Source organism: Crinia signifera, chromosome 7 (assembly GCF_055691185.1).
Source record: "Crinia signifera chromosome 7, ASM5569118v1, whole genome shotgun sequence".
Lineage (NCBI taxonomy): Eukaryota > Metazoa > Chordata > Amphibia > Anura > Myobatrachidae > Crinia > Crinia signifera.
In genome coordinates this window covers 106,302,615-106,316,310 of record NC_139223.1, presented here as the reverse complement: position 1 = coordinate 106,316,310, position 13,696 = coordinate 106,302,615, and the positions used below count along the sequence as shown (strand labels likewise).

Here is a 13,696-nt window from a genome sequence, read left to right as displayed (position 1 = left end):
GGGTCGTGGGTTAACAGACTGGGATTGTCTGTCTAGGGCTGTTACTGACACTAAATTGAAATCGCCGCATACCACCTGGGGAATATGGGAGAACGGTGCAAGTAATGTAATTAGTTTTAGGAGGAAGGGTTTTGAATACATGTTAGGGGCGTACACATTTAGGCATAAAATATCACGATTCTCAAATCTTATCTGACATAGCACATATCTTCCCTCTACGTCAGCAGTTATATTCGTTACATTAATGTCCAGGTGGCTTCTGGCCAGGATAGCCACCCCCCTTGACTTGGAGTTGTATGAGGCGGAGGCTATGACCTTCCACCCTAGTGTATTGAGTTTTGCTGTTTCCGAGGGGGTAAGGTGGGTCTCCTGTACAAAAGCCACATCGAGTTTCAACTTATTTAAGTATATTAGAATTTTTTTCCTTTTCATTGGGGAGTTGATCCCTCCCACATTCCAACTACCCATACTTAATGACATTGGTAGATTCTAGTCTTTGTATCTAAAGCACTATATTCTAGGTTTTGCATACATTTTACAGTGAAACAGGGATCATCATTCTGGAGTTCCATGCCTGGAAGGGGGTTAGAAATGGAATGGGATTTGGTAGGGGGGGGGGATTATGAAAGTAGGGGTGGGGGGGTGGGGGGGTTTCGCTTTAAGCAAACTTCTAATGGTGGAGGCGCGGGCGGGAGGTGTCCCACTAGTCTCGAGCGTTTTGTGTTCGCTCCTCTGACCCGCAGCCCATAACAATAACAATTATATAAATTAACAGTGCAATATTATAAACTCTAGGTTAATACAGCTTATGTGGATTCATACTCATCTGCTCCACTCAGGATTAAATAATGTCATAGTTAGGCGAAGCATTTATATAATGTGCAGGTGAAGTCCATCCTTTGACTTGGAGATGAGCTTTTTGGGTGTCGCCCTGGCTCTGTCTTCCTAACTTGGCAGGGAACCTTCCATGGTGTGACAAATGTGATGTAGATGGGCTCCAACCTGCGTTTTCTTATGTCCAGATTATGACATGGTGTGTAGCTTATCCAGGAGGGAGAGGGGCAATGTTCTGTGTCGATGTGGTGTTGTCCTCACTGGAAATGTCCAACTTCAGGAACCTTTGGTTGTGTGGTCAAGGTGAGTGGCAGTGAAGTCATCATTCGCAGTCTGACATCTGGCTGTAAGTAGATTGCGCTTTTTCCTCATTTTCTAGGAAACATTCAGCATCTCTTGCCGACATAAAGTCTTTGAACGTGTTTCCATTGTATATCCTCAATTTGGCCGGGTACAATAGGGCAAACTTTTTTCCCTTTTTAATCAGACCGGAGCATACCTGTGAGAACTCTTTTCTTTGTTTCGTGAGTTCGGCCGAGTAGTCTTGGAATAGTAATATAGGGTGTCCCTCCCACTTGATGTTGCGTATTTTGCGGGAGGCAGTCCATATAAGTTCTTTATGGAGGTAATTTAAAGTTTTGAAAATCACCGTTCTTGGTCGTGCGCCATCTTGTGGTTTTTGTGGCCCCAGTCTGTGCGCCCGCTCTATGACTAGGTCGGTGCATTGTTGTTGAATTTGTAAGAGTTCAGGTAGTTTTTGCTTTAAAAACAGGAATAAGTCTGGCCCCTTGATGTCCTCTGGCAGCCCCACTACTCTTATGTTATTCCGTCTGGAGCGATTTTCCAGGTCTTGGATTCTGTTATGTAGGATCTGGATCTCCTTTGTGTGATGTGAGACAGTAGGTTTTAACTCTGCCATGTCTGCAAAGCATTCTCCTACCCTGCATTCAGTCTCCTGCACTTGTTTTTGTAGTTGTGCGATTTGTCTGTTTATGTCAGCCGTTTGCTCCTTCAGTAAGGGCCCTATTGCCAGTGTGATAGCCTGCACCAGCTCTCCATGTGTGACTGGTGTGTCATCATGTGTGGGTATTTGTTCTGGCTGGGCTGGGGGAGATGGCAGGGAGTCACTGTCTGGTGTACCTGGTTTGTCTGAGGTCTGATCCCTTCTGCGCTGCGGCAGCGGTGTCTGGGGTCCCAGCGTTTGGCGTCCGGAGTTAGCTGCCGTCGCCATCTTGGATTCAGTAGTGGGTGCTGCTGGTTTTTCTTTCAGCGTCTTGTTCCTGGAGCCTGGCATGTTCCGCAGGAACTTTTCCATGCGCCGCTGGTAGCGCTCGTTGCGAGGAGGGTGCGTCTAGCACTGTTTGGAGGCTTAGGTAGCCGTTAGAGGGTTAATCTGGGCTGGCGGGTAACAGAGCTCTAAGCGCTGCTGCCGTTCATCCCGCTGCCGGAACCGGAAGTCCCAGACTTGTTTATTAGTATTGAGACCCCTCTAGAGTGAGTAGAATGTGAGCTATGGTATATCCATCCCACCCAGGGCCTGCGTAGTGACATTAGTTTATTTCCTTCAAGATGGGTCTCAATCAGGCAGGTGATGTCCGATCCATACTGCTTAACCATCTTGAGTACTAGAGAGCGTTTAACTCTATCATTCAACCCCCGGACATTCCAGGCTAAAATATTAAGTTGCGTCATATTGGAGTATCGGGTATGGGCTGTACGGAATTGTGGTGGTAACACCGCCACCATGTGGGCCTGAGTAAACCACAGCCAACACCTGAGTAAACTTTGCGCCCCCCAATTGTATGCATAGTGAGTCAAAGTATTTAGTATGACTAGTAGAAAGAAAGGAAGAAAAAGAGCAAGAAAACATGGAAAGGACAATCCCAACAAAATACACCCCCTCCCTGTATACCTCCCCCAACCTTGGCATACTTGTATCCCTAAACCTATTACCTAAGAAAAACTACCAAACTATGGGAGCAATCAGTTAATAGCTACCAATGCAAGCTCCGGGGCCCCCTGGCCATATATTGCCTACACTTGCCTATAGCAACATTTATGCAGAAAAAAGGTACACAGTATTTGTCAATATGTCCCCCCTACCACCCCCCCCCCCCTTCCCCGCTTATGGCATAATATGTCAAATCGATTGTAACACAGTTCTAATCATATTCACGGTAATCAGCAACATCGGCTCCACTCGGATGGCTTGAGATCACCTGAAGGGCTCATGTGAAGTAAAAGGAAGTGTCTAAGTAAGTGAGGATCAAGTCCTGCTTCTGCCAGCTTTAGAGTATCAGGCTGGGGCCAGCTGGCGGGCACCAGGCGCAAATCTATCAAGCCATGCTGCCACCTCACGAGGGCTGTTGAAGAATTTAGTCTCTCCCTCCGCCACCACCCGCAGCCGGGCCAGGAACAGCATGGAGTATGGAAGGTCCAATTCGCGCAGTCTGCGCTTCACGGGGACAAAGGAGGCCCTCTCCTTCTGCACCTCGATGGCAAAGTCAGGAAATGTGGAAATGGTGGCGCCATTTCTAATCATAGGGCCTTTGGTGCGGTTCAGGCGCAGGATCGTGTCCCGGTCCTTATAATGTAGAAGTTTGGCTATGAGGGTTCTGGGTGGGGCACCTGGAGGGAGAGGGCGGGTAGGGATTCTGTGTGCCCTCTCGACAGCGAATTGGGAGGTGAAGGATTCTCTGCCAAATGTCTCAATAAGCCAGGCCTCCAAGAATGCCTCTGGCGCCGTGCCCTCCTCCTTTTCTGACAGGCCTACGAAGCGGACATTGTTTCTCCTCAATTGGCCCTCCATATCCATTAATTTATTCTGGATGCTTGTGACCTGTTGTGTCAATGTAGAAACTGTGGTTTTCATAGGGTCAATTGCGTCTTCATCCGTTGAGACCCGGGTCTCCACCTCCCCCACCCGCTCCCTGATGCGTTGCACATCCTGCCTAAGGAGGGATAGATCGCACTGTACCTTCTCCATTTTGTCAGATAAACGTTTCTCAGTGCCAGCAATGGCCTCCAGGATTTGTTGGAGAGAGGGGGGTGCAGGGGAAGCATCATCAGGGGGGGCTTCAGAGTTGGCTGAGCTGCCAGAGTTCTGCCCGGAATCCCCCGGGGGTGGCTGCGGGCCCTGCACCTCTTGTCCTCTTGCAAATTTGGCCAGCTTTGCTGCAGAGGTACTATGATTCTGTTTCACCATAATTGACTGATGTCAGGCTGATAAGCCCCCTCCCCAGCTGAGGCAGATTCTGTTGATGCAAATTATAGTACTTGCTCAGTGAGTGGGGTGTGAGGAGTTGTATGCTTCACTCACCAGGGAATGCAGTGCAGGGCAATGGGAGGCCTGTGGTGGTGTATCCAGGGCAGTTCAGCAGGAGTAAGATATAAAGCTCCACTCAGGGGTTACTACAAGCTTGTGTCCCTATGTGCTTGTGTGTGCTCTGCTGATCACGAAATGGCGCCCGCAGCACAGGGCTCAGCCAGCTTTGAGATAGCGGAAGCAGGCTGTTTTCCCCACAGGAGACACCGTTTCAGGTGAGGGGCGTCCGCTGGTATGCGTTGCCCTCAGCAGGGCATATAATATAGGACAGTGGCAGGCTATGGTGGTGTTCCCTGGGCAGGTGCAGCGAGCTGGGGGTGCGGAGTCACGCTGGAGGGATCACTGCAGGCTGTGTGCTGTAGACGCTGCTGCGCCCAAAATGGCGAGACTCACCAGGCTCCTGGCAGGCAGACCGACTCTGGATGTCCTCCTCGCCGTGGGCGCCGCTGTCCGGTGGATGTTGCCGGCGGGCGGGTGTTCCAGGAGGATCTCCCCCGCTACGCCGCCTCAGCAGCGGGCGTACGGGCAGACACAGACTGTGTGGCGGGGAGAGGTAGGCCGCAGTCCTCACCTCGGTCCGGCGAGCTGAATAACGGCTCCGGGACCTGATCTTTCGGGCGGGCGGCTCGTGCGGGGTGTTGTGGGGTCACCTGGCAGCCGCTGGCGGTGGAGTCGGGTGGGTTATTAGGCGCAGGATGGGTTAAACGGATGGGCAGCCAGGGAGCTCCCGCCGGACACGTCTTACCCGCTCGCCGCCGAAGCCACGCCCCCCACGAAACTTTTTTATTAGCTTACCTGGTGATAGAAGTAGAAGAGGGCAAAAAAGTGCCTGTATCTCACCTACAGCCATACCACATTGGATATGCCCAATCTCGTCTGATCTTGGAAGCTAAGAAGTGTTGGGCCTGGTTAGTACTTGGGTGGGAGACCACATGGGAACACCAGGTGCTGTAGGTTTTTTCACATTACTGGCAAATTGTTTTTATTCTCTAGCTATTTAAATTGGAAACTTTTTCTTTTTATTGCCTGTAGAGACATTTGTAAGAGGTCAAACAGACACAATAGCCATCACCTAAAGACTTACCACACTGTTTAGGCCCAATTCCAACTGCTTTTGGCAGCTAAACAGTGTTGAGCCTCTTTAGTAGTTTAATTTAAGATCCCCTGCTAATATCATGTCCTGTAGGTGTTTTTACATTGCCAACACATGATTTTTTTCAGTAAGCAAAAACAGTTACAAAACTTTTTTATTAGCTTACCTGGTGATAGAAGTAGAAGAGGGCAAAAAAGTGCCTGCATCTCACCTACAGTCGTACCACATTGGATATGCCCAATCTCGTCTGATCTTGGAAGCTAAGCAGTGTTGGGCCTGGTTAGTACTTGGGTGGGAGACCACATGGGAACACCAGGTGCTGTAGGTTTTTTCACATTACTGGCAAATTGTTTTTATTCTCTAGCTATTTAAATTGGAAACTTTTTCTTTTTATTGCCTGTACAGACATTTGTAAGAGGTCAAACAGACACAATAGCCATCACCTAAAGACTTACCACACTGTTTAGGCCCAATTCCAACTGCTTTTGGCAGCTAAACAGTGTTGAGCCTCTTTAGTAGTTTAATTTAAAATCCCCTGCTAATATCATGTCCTGTAGGTCTTTTTACATTACCAACACATGATTTTTTTCAGTAAGCAAAAACAGTTAGGAAGCTTTTTTATTAGCTTACCTGGTGATAGAAGAGAAGAGGGCAAAAAAGAGCACATATCTCACCTACGGCCATACCACATTGGATAGGCCCAATCTCGTCTGATCTTGGAAGCTAAGCAGTGTTGGGCCTGGTTAGTACTTGGGTGGAAGACCACATGGGAACACCTGGTGCTGTAGGTTTTTTCACATTACTGGCAAATTGTTTTTATTCTCTAGCTATTTAAATTGGAAACTTTTTCTTTTTATTGCCAGTACAGATATTTGGAAGAGGTCAAACAGACACAATAGCCATCACCTAAAGACTTACCACACTGTTTAGGCCCAATTCCAACTGCTTTTGGCAGCTAAACAGTTTATGAGCCTCTTTAGTAGTTTCATTTAAGATCCCCTGCTAATATCATGTCCTGTAGGTCTTTTTACATTACCAAAACATGATTTTTTTAATTAAGCCAAAACAGTTAGGAAACTTTTTTATTAGCTTACCTGGTGATAGAAGTAGAAGAGGGCAAAAAAGTGCATTTATCTCAACTACAGCCATACCACATTGGATAGCCCCAATCTCGTCTGATCTTGGAAGCTAAGCAGTGTTGGGCATGGTTAGTACTTGGGTGGGAGACCACATGGGAACACCAAGTGCTGTAGGTTTTTTCACATTACTGGCAAATTGTTTTTATTCTCTATCTATTTAAATTGGAAACTTTTTCTTTTTATTGCCAGCACAGACATTTAGAAGAGGTCAAACATACACAATAGCCATCACCTAAAGACTTACCACACTGTTTAGGCCCAATTCCAACTGCTTTTGGCAGCTAAACAGTGTTGAGCCTCTTTAGTATTTTAATTTAAGATCCCCTGCTAATATCATGTCCTGTAGGTCATTTTACATTACCAACACATGATTTTTTTCAGTAAGCAAAAACAGTTAGGAAGCTTTTTTATTAGCTTACCTGGTGATAGAAGAGAAGAGGGCAAAAAAGAGCATGTATCTCACCTACAGCCATACCACATTGGATAGGCCTAATCTCGTCTGATCTTGGAAGCTAAGCAGTGTTGGGCCTGGTTAGTACTTGGGTGGGAGACCACATGGGAACACCTGGTGCTGTAGGTTTTTTCACATTACTGGCAAATTGTTTTTATTCTCTAGCTATTTAAATTGGAAACTTTTTCTTTTTATTGCCAGTACAGACATTTGGAAGAGGTCAAACAGACACAATAGCCATCACCTAAAGACTTACCACACTGTTTAGGCCCAATTCCAACTGCTTTTGGCAGCTAAACAGTGTATGAGCCTCTTTAGTAGTTTCATTTAAGATCCCCTGCTAATATCATGTCCTGTAGGTCTTTTTACATTACCAAAACATGATTTTTTTCATTAAGCCAAAACAGTTAGGAAACTTTTTTATTAGCTTACCTGGTGATAGAAGTAGAAGAGGGCAAAAAAGTGCATGTATCTCACCTACAGCCATACCACATTGGATAGTCCCAATCTCATCTGATCTTGGAAGCTAAGCAGTGTTGGGCCTGGTTAGTACTTGGGTGGGAGACCACATGGGAACACCAGGTGCTGTAGGTTTTTTCACATTACTGGCAAATTGTTTTTATTCTCTATCTATTTAAATTGGAAACTTTTTCTTTTTATTGCCAGCACAGACATTTAGAAGAGGTCAAACATACACAATAGCCATCACCTAAAGACTTACCACACTGTTTAGGCCCAATTCCAACTGCTTTTGGCAGCTAAACAGTGTTGAGCCTCTTTAGTAGTTTAATTTAAGATCCCCTGCTAATATCATGTCCTGTAGGTCTTTTTACATTACCAACACATGATTTTTTTCAGTAAGCAAAAACAGTTAGGAAGCTTTTTTATTAGCTTACCTGGTGATAGAAGAGAAGAGGTAAAAAAAGAACATGTATCTCACCTACAGCCGTACCACATTGGATAGGCCCAATCTTGTCTGATCTTGGAATCTAAGCAGTGTTGGGCCTGGTTAGTACTTGGATGGGAGACCACATGGGAACACCTGGTGCTGTAGGTTTTTTCACATTACTGGCAAATTGTTTTTATTCTCTAGCTATTTAAATTGGAAACTTTTTCTTTTTATTGCCAGTACAGACATTTGGAAGAGGTCAAACAGACACAATAGCCATCACCTAAAGACTTACCACACTGTTTAGGCCCAATTCCAACTGCTTTTGGCAGCTAAACAGTGTTGAGCCTCTTTAGTAGTTTAATTTAAGATCCCCTGCTAATATCATGTCCTGTAGGTCTTTTTACATTGCCAACACATGATTTTTTTCAGTAAGCAAAAACAGTTACGAAACTTTTTTATTAGCTTACCTGGTGATAGAAGTAGAAGAGGGCAAAAAAGTGCCTGTATCTCACCTACAGCCGTACCACATTGGATATGCCCAATCTCGTCTGATCTTGGAAGCTAAGCAGTGTTGGGCCTGGTTAGTACTTGGGTGGGAGACCACATGGGAACACCAGGTGCTGTAGGTTTTTTCACATTACTGGCAAATTGTTTTTATTCTCTAGCTATTTAAATTGGAAACTTTTTCTTTTTATTGCCTGTAGAGACATTTGTAAGAGGTCAAACAGACACAATAGCCATCACCTAAAGACTTACCACACTGTTTAGGCCCAATTCCAACTGCTTTTGGCAGCTAAACAGTGTTGAGCCTCTTTAGTAGTTTAATTTAAGATCCCCTGCTAATATCATGTCCTGTAGGTCTTTTTACATTACCAACACATGATTTTTTTCAGTAAGCAAAAACAGTTAGGAAGCTTTTTTATTAGCTTACCTGGTGATAGAAGAGAAGAGGTCAAAAAAGAGCATGTATCTCACCTACAGCCATACCACATTGGATAGGCCCAATCTCGTCTGATCTTGGAAGCTAAGCAGTGTTGGGCCTGGTTAGTACTTGGGTGGGAGACCACATGGGAACACCTGGTGCTGTAGGTTTTTTCACATTACTGGCAAATTGTTTTTATTCTCTAGCTATTTAAATTGGAAACTTTTTCTTTTTATTGCCAGTACAGACATTTTGAAGAGGTCAAACAGACACAATAGCCATCACCTAAAGACTTACCACACTGTTTAGGCCCAATTCCAACTGCTTTTGGCAGCTAAACAGTGTATGAGCCTCTTTAGTAGTTTCATTTAAGATCCCCTGCTAATATCATGTCCTGTAGGTCTTTTTACATTACCAAAACATGATTTTTTTCATTAAGCCAAAACAGTTAGGAAACTTTTTTATTAGCTTACCTGGTGATAGAAGTAGAAGAGGGCAAAAAAGTGCATGTATCTCACCTACAGCCATACCACATTGGATAGGCCCAATCTCGTCTGATCTTGGAAGCTAAGCAGTGTTGGGCCTGGTTAGTACTTGGGTGGGAGACCACATGGGAACACCAGGTGCTGTAGGTTTTTTCACATTACTGGCAAATTGTTTTTATTCTCTATCTATTTAAATTGGAAACTTTTTCTTTTTATTGCCAGCACAGACATTTAGAAGAGGTCAAACATACACAATAGCCATCACCTAAAGACTTACCACACTGTTTAGGCCCAATTCCAACTGCTTTTGGCAGCAACATTGTTGAGCCTCTTTAGTAGTTTAATTTAAGATCCCCTGCTAATATCATGTCCTGTAGGTCTTTTTACATTGCCAACACATGATTTTTTTCAGTAAGCAAAAACAGTTACGAAACTTTTTTATTAGCTTACCTGGTGATAGAAGTAGAAGAGGGCAAAAAAGTGCCTGTATCTCACCTACAGCCTTACCACATTGGATATGCCCAATCTCGTCTGATCTTGGAAGCTAAGCAGTGTTGGGCCAGGTTAGTACTTGGGTGGGAGACCACATGGGAACACCAGGTGCTGTAGTTTTTTCACATTACTGGCAAATTGTTTTTATTCTCTAGCTATTTAAATTGGAAACTTTTTCTTTTTATTGCCTGTAGAGACATTTGTAAGAGGTCAAACAGACACAATAGCCATCACCTAAAGACTTACCACACTGTTTAGGCCCAATTCCAACTGATTTTGGCAGCTAAACAGTGTTGAGCCTCTTTAGTATTTTAATTTAAGATCCCCTGCTAATATCATGTCCTGTAGGTCTTTTTACATTACCAACACATGATTTTTTTTAGTAAGCAAAAACAGTTAGGAAGCTTTTTTATTAGCTTACCTGGTGATAGAAGAGAAGAGGGCAAAAAAGAGCATGTATCTCACCTACAGCCATACCACATTGGATAGGCCCAATCTCGTCTGATCTTGGAAGCTAAGCAGTGTTGGGCCTGGTTAGTACTTTGGTGGGAGACCACATGGGAACACCTGGTGCTGTAGGTTTTTTCACATTACTGGCAAATTGTTTTTATTCTCTAGCTATTTAAATTGGAAACTTTTTCTTTTTATTGCCAGTACAGACATTTGGAAGAGGTCAAACAGACACAATAGCCATCACCTAAAGACTTACCACACTGTTTAGGCCCAATTCCAACTGCTTTTGGCAGCTAAACAGTGTATGAGCCTCTTTAGTAGTTTCATTTAAGATCCCCTGCTAATATCATGTCCTGTAGGTCTTTTTACATTACCAAAACATGATTTTTTTAATTAAGCCAAAACAGTTAGGAAACTTTTTTATTAGCTTACCTGGTGATAGAAGTAGAAGAGGGCAAAAAAGTGCATGTATCTCACCTACAGCCATACCACATTAGATAGGCCCAATCTCGTCTGATCTTGGAAGCTAAGCAGTGTTGGGCCTGGTTAGTACTTGGGTGGGAGACCACATGGGAACAACTGGTGCTGTAGGTTTTTTCACATTACTGGCAAATTGTTTTTATTCTCTAGCTATTTAAATTGGAAACTTTTTCTTTTTATTGCCAGTACAGACATTTGGAAGAGGTCAAACAGACACAATAGCCATCACCTAAAGACTTACCACACTGTTTAGGCCCAATTCCAACTGCTTTTGGCAGCTAAACAGTGTATGAGCCTCTTTAGTAGTTTCATTTAAGATCCCCTGCTAATATCATGTCCTGTAGGTCTTTTTACATTACCAAAACATGATTTTTTTCATTAAGCCAAAACAGTTAGGAAACTTTTTAATTAGCTTACCTGGTGATAGAAGTAGAAGAGGGCAAAAAAAGTGCAGGTATCTCAACTACAGCCATACCACATTGGATAGGCCCAATCTCGTCTGATCTTGGAAGCTAAGCAGTGTTGGCCCTGGTTAGTACTTGGGTGGGAGACCACATGGGAACACCAGGTGCTGTAGGTTTTTTCACATTACTGGCAAATTTTTTTTATTCTCTATCTATTTAAATTGGAAACTTTTTCTTTTTATTGCCAGCACAGACATTTAGAAGAGGTCAAACATACACAATAGCCATCACCTAAAGACTTACCACACTGTTTAGGCCCAATTCCAACTGCTTTTGGCAGCTAAACAGTGTTGAGCCTCTTTAGTAGTTTATTTAAGATCCCCTGCTAATATCATGTCCTGTAGGTCTTTTTACATTGCCAACACATGATTTTTTTCAGTAAGCAAAAACAGTTACGAAACTTTTTTATTAGCTTACCTGGTGATAGAAGTAGAAGAGGGCAAAAAAGTGCTTGTATCTCACCTACAGCCATACCACATTGGATATGTCCAATCTCGTCTGATCTTGGAAGCTAAGCAGTGTTGGGCCTGGTTAGTACTTGGGTGGGAGACCACATGGGAACACCAGGTGCTGTAGGTTTTTTCACATTACTGGCCAACTGTTTTTATTCTCTAGCTATTTAAATTGGAAACTTTTTCTTTTTATTGCCTGTAGAGACATTTGTAAGAGGTCAAACAGACACAATAGCCATCACCTAAAGACTTACCACACTGTTTAGGCCCAATTCCAACTGCTTTTGGCAGCTAAACAGTGTTGAGCCTCTTTAGTAGTTTAATTTAAGATCCCCTGCTAATATCATGTCCTGTAGGTCTTTTTACATTACCAACACATGATTTTTTTCAGTAAGCAAAAACAGTTAGGAAGCTTTTTTATTAGCTTACCTGGTGATAGAAGAGAAGAGGGCAAAAAAGAGCATGTATCTCACCTACAGCCATACCACATTGGATAGGCCCAATCTCGTCTGATCTTGGAAGCTAAGCAGTGTTGGGCCTGGTTAGTACTTGGGTGGGAGACCACATGGGAACACCTGGTGCTGTAGGTTTTTTCATATTACTGGCAAATTGTTTTTATTCTCTAGCTATTTAAATTGGAAACTTTTTCTTTTTATTGCCAGTACAGACATTTGGAAGAGGTCAAACAGACACAATAGCCATCACCTAAAGACTTACCACACTGTTTAGGCCCAATTCCAACTGCTTTTGGCAGCTAAACAGTGTATGAGCCTCTTTAGTAGTTTCATTTAAGATCCCCTGCTAATATCATGTCCTGTAGGTCTTTTTACATTACCAAAACATGATTTTTTTCATTAAGCCAAAACAGTTAGGAAACTTTTTTATTAGCTTACCTGGTGATAGAAGTAGAAGAGGGCAAAAAAGTGCATGTATCTCACCTACAGCCATACCACATTGGATAGGCCCAATCTCGTCTGATCTTGGAAGCTAAGCAGTGTTGGGCCTGGTTAGTACTTGGGTGGGAGACCACATGGGAACACCACGTGCTGTAGGTTTTTTCACATTACTGGCAAATTGTTTTTATTCTCTATCTATTTAAATTGGAAACTTTTTCTTTTTATTGCCAGTACAGACATTTAGAAGAGGTCAAACATACACAATAGCCATCACCTAAAGACTTACCACACTGTTTAGGCCCAATTCCAACTGCTTTTGGCAGCAACAGTGTTGAGCCTCTTTAGTAGTTTAATTTAAGATCCCCTGCTAATATCATGTCCTGTAGGTCTTTTTACATTGCCAACACATGATTTTTTTCAGTAAGCAAAAACAGTTACGAAACTTTTTTATTAGCTTACCTGGTGATAGAAGTAGAAGAGGGCAAAAAAGAGCATGTATCTCACCTACAGCCATACCACATTGGATAGGCCCAATCTTGTCTGATCTTGGAAGCTAAGCAGTGTTGGGCCTGGTTAGTACTTTGGTGGGAGACCACATGGGAACACCTGCTGCTGTAGGTTTTTTCACATTACTGGCAAATTGTTTTTATTCTCTAGCTATTTAAATTGGAAACTTTTTCTTTTTATTGCCAGTACAGACATTTGGAAGAGGTCAAACAGACACAATAGCCATCACCTAAAGACTTACCACACTGTTTAGGCCCAATTCCAACTGCTTTTGGCAGCTAAACAGTGTATGAGCCTCTTTAGTAGTTTCATTTAAGATCCCCTGCTAATATCATGTCCTGTAGGTCTTTTTACATTACCAAAACATGATTTTTTTAATTAAGCCAAAACAGTTAGGAAACTTTTTTATTAGCTTACCTGGTGATAGAAGTAGAAGAGGGCAAAAAAGTGCATGTATCTCACCTACAGCCATACCACATTAGATAGGCCCAATCTCGTCTGATCTTGGAAGCTAAGCAGTGTTGGGCCTGGTTAGTACTTGGGTGGGAGACCACATGGGAACAACTGGTGCTGTAGGTTTTTTCACATTACTGGCAAATTGTTTTTATTCTCTAGCTATTTAAATTGGAAACTTTTTCTTTTTATTGCCAGTACAGACATTTGGAAGAGGTCAAACAGACACAATAGCCATCACCTAAAGACTTACCACACTGTTTTGGCCCAATTCCAACTGCTTTTGGCAGCTAAACAGTGTATGAGCCTCTTTAGTAGTTTCATTTAAGATCCCCTGCTAATATCATGTCCTGTAGGT

General features: G+C 43.3%; 17 non-coding genes and 2 pseudogenes across 17 annotated transcripts; all 19 read left to right on the top strand.

Annotated features, from left to right (window-relative positions):
- Positions 1–4,997: 4,997 nt before the first annotated feature.
- Positions 4,998–5,116, top strand: LOC146022756 (5S ribosomal RNA). Its single transcript, XR_014452197.1, has one exon. It is a non-coding gene; the product is annotated as a 5S ribosomal RNA (ribosomal RNA).
- A 345-nt stretch (positions 5,117–5,461) lies between these two features.
- LOC146022620 (5S ribosomal RNA) lies at positions 5,462–5,580 on the top strand. Its single transcript, XR_014452067.1, has one exon. It is a non-coding gene; the product is annotated as a 5S ribosomal RNA (ribosomal RNA).
- Positions 5,581–5,924: 344 nt separating this feature from the next.
- On the top strand, positions 5,925–6,043 carry LOC146023369 (5S ribosomal RNA). Its single transcript, XR_014452790.1, has one exon. It is a non-coding gene; the product is annotated as a 5S ribosomal RNA (ribosomal RNA).
- Positions 6,044–6,389: 346 nt separating this feature from the next.
- On the top strand, positions 6,390–6,508 carry LOC146024681 (5S ribosomal RNA; annotated as a pseudogene).
- Positions 6,509–6,852: 344 nt separating this feature from the next.
- On the top strand, positions 6,853–6,971 carry LOC146023342 (5S ribosomal RNA). The gene has a single exon (XR_014452764.1). It is a non-coding gene; the product is annotated as a 5S ribosomal RNA (ribosomal RNA).
- A 346-nt stretch (positions 6,972–7,317) lies between these two features.
- On the top strand, positions 7,318–7,436 carry LOC146021560 (5S ribosomal RNA). Its single transcript, XR_014451040.1, has one exon. It is a non-coding gene; the product is annotated as a 5S ribosomal RNA (ribosomal RNA).
- Positions 7,437–7,780: 344 nt separating this feature from the next.
- LOC146023915 (5S ribosomal RNA) lies at positions 7,781–7,899 on the top strand. Its single transcript, XR_014453316.1, has one exon. It is a non-coding gene; the product is annotated as a 5S ribosomal RNA (ribosomal RNA).
- A 345-nt stretch (positions 7,900–8,244) lies between these two features.
- On the top strand, positions 8,245–8,363 carry LOC146021693 (5S ribosomal RNA). Its single transcript, XR_014451170.1, has one exon. It is a non-coding gene; the product is annotated as a 5S ribosomal RNA (ribosomal RNA).
- A 344-nt stretch (positions 8,364–8,707) lies between these two features.
- On the top strand, positions 8,708–8,826 carry LOC146022179 (5S ribosomal RNA). Its single transcript, XR_014451646.1, has one exon. It is a non-coding gene; the product is annotated as a 5S ribosomal RNA (ribosomal RNA).
- A 346-nt stretch (positions 8,827–9,172) lies between these two features.
- Positions 9,173–9,291, top strand: LOC146021837 (5S ribosomal RNA). Its single transcript, XR_014451311.1, has one exon. It is a non-coding gene; the product is annotated as a 5S ribosomal RNA (ribosomal RNA).
- A 343-nt stretch (positions 9,292–9,634) lies between these two features.
- On the top strand, positions 9,635–9,753 carry LOC146022882 (5S ribosomal RNA). Its single transcript, XR_014452320.1, has one exon. It is a non-coding gene; the product is annotated as a 5S ribosomal RNA (ribosomal RNA).
- A 343-nt stretch (positions 9,754–10,096) lies between these two features.
- Positions 10,097–10,215, top strand: LOC146022642 (5S ribosomal RNA). The gene has a single exon (XR_014452089.1). It is a non-coding gene; the product is annotated as a 5S ribosomal RNA (ribosomal RNA).
- Positions 10,216–10,561: 346 nt separating this feature from the next.
- Positions 10,562–10,680, top strand: LOC146024306 (5S ribosomal RNA). Its single transcript, XR_014453691.1, has one exon. It is a non-coding gene; the product is annotated as a 5S ribosomal RNA (ribosomal RNA).
- Positions 10,681–11,027: 347 nt separating this feature from the next.
- On the top strand, positions 11,028–11,146 carry LOC146024525 (5S ribosomal RNA). The gene has a single exon (XR_014453902.1). It is a non-coding gene; the product is annotated as a 5S ribosomal RNA (ribosomal RNA).
- A 344-nt stretch (positions 11,147–11,490) lies between these two features.
- On the top strand, positions 11,491–11,609 carry LOC146022458 (5S ribosomal RNA). The gene has a single exon (XR_014451914.1). It is a non-coding gene; the product is annotated as a 5S ribosomal RNA (ribosomal RNA).
- A 344-nt stretch (positions 11,610–11,953) lies between these two features.
- On the top strand, positions 11,954–12,072 carry LOC146022178 (5S ribosomal RNA). The gene has a single exon (XR_014451645.1). It is a non-coding gene; the product is annotated as a 5S ribosomal RNA (ribosomal RNA).
- A 346-nt stretch (positions 12,073–12,418) lies between these two features.
- LOC146024065 (5S ribosomal RNA) lies at positions 12,419–12,537 on the top strand. Its single transcript, XR_014453461.1, has one exon. It is a non-coding gene; the product is annotated as a 5S ribosomal RNA (ribosomal RNA).
- A 343-nt stretch (positions 12,538–12,880) lies between these two features.
- Positions 12,881–12,999, top strand: LOC146024971 (5S ribosomal RNA; annotated as a pseudogene).
- A 346-nt stretch (positions 13,000–13,345) lies between these two features.
- On the top strand, positions 13,346–13,464 carry LOC146024305 (5S ribosomal RNA). The gene has a single exon (XR_014453690.1). It is a non-coding gene; the product is annotated as a 5S ribosomal RNA (ribosomal RNA).
- Positions 13,465–13,696: the final 232 nt, after the last annotated feature.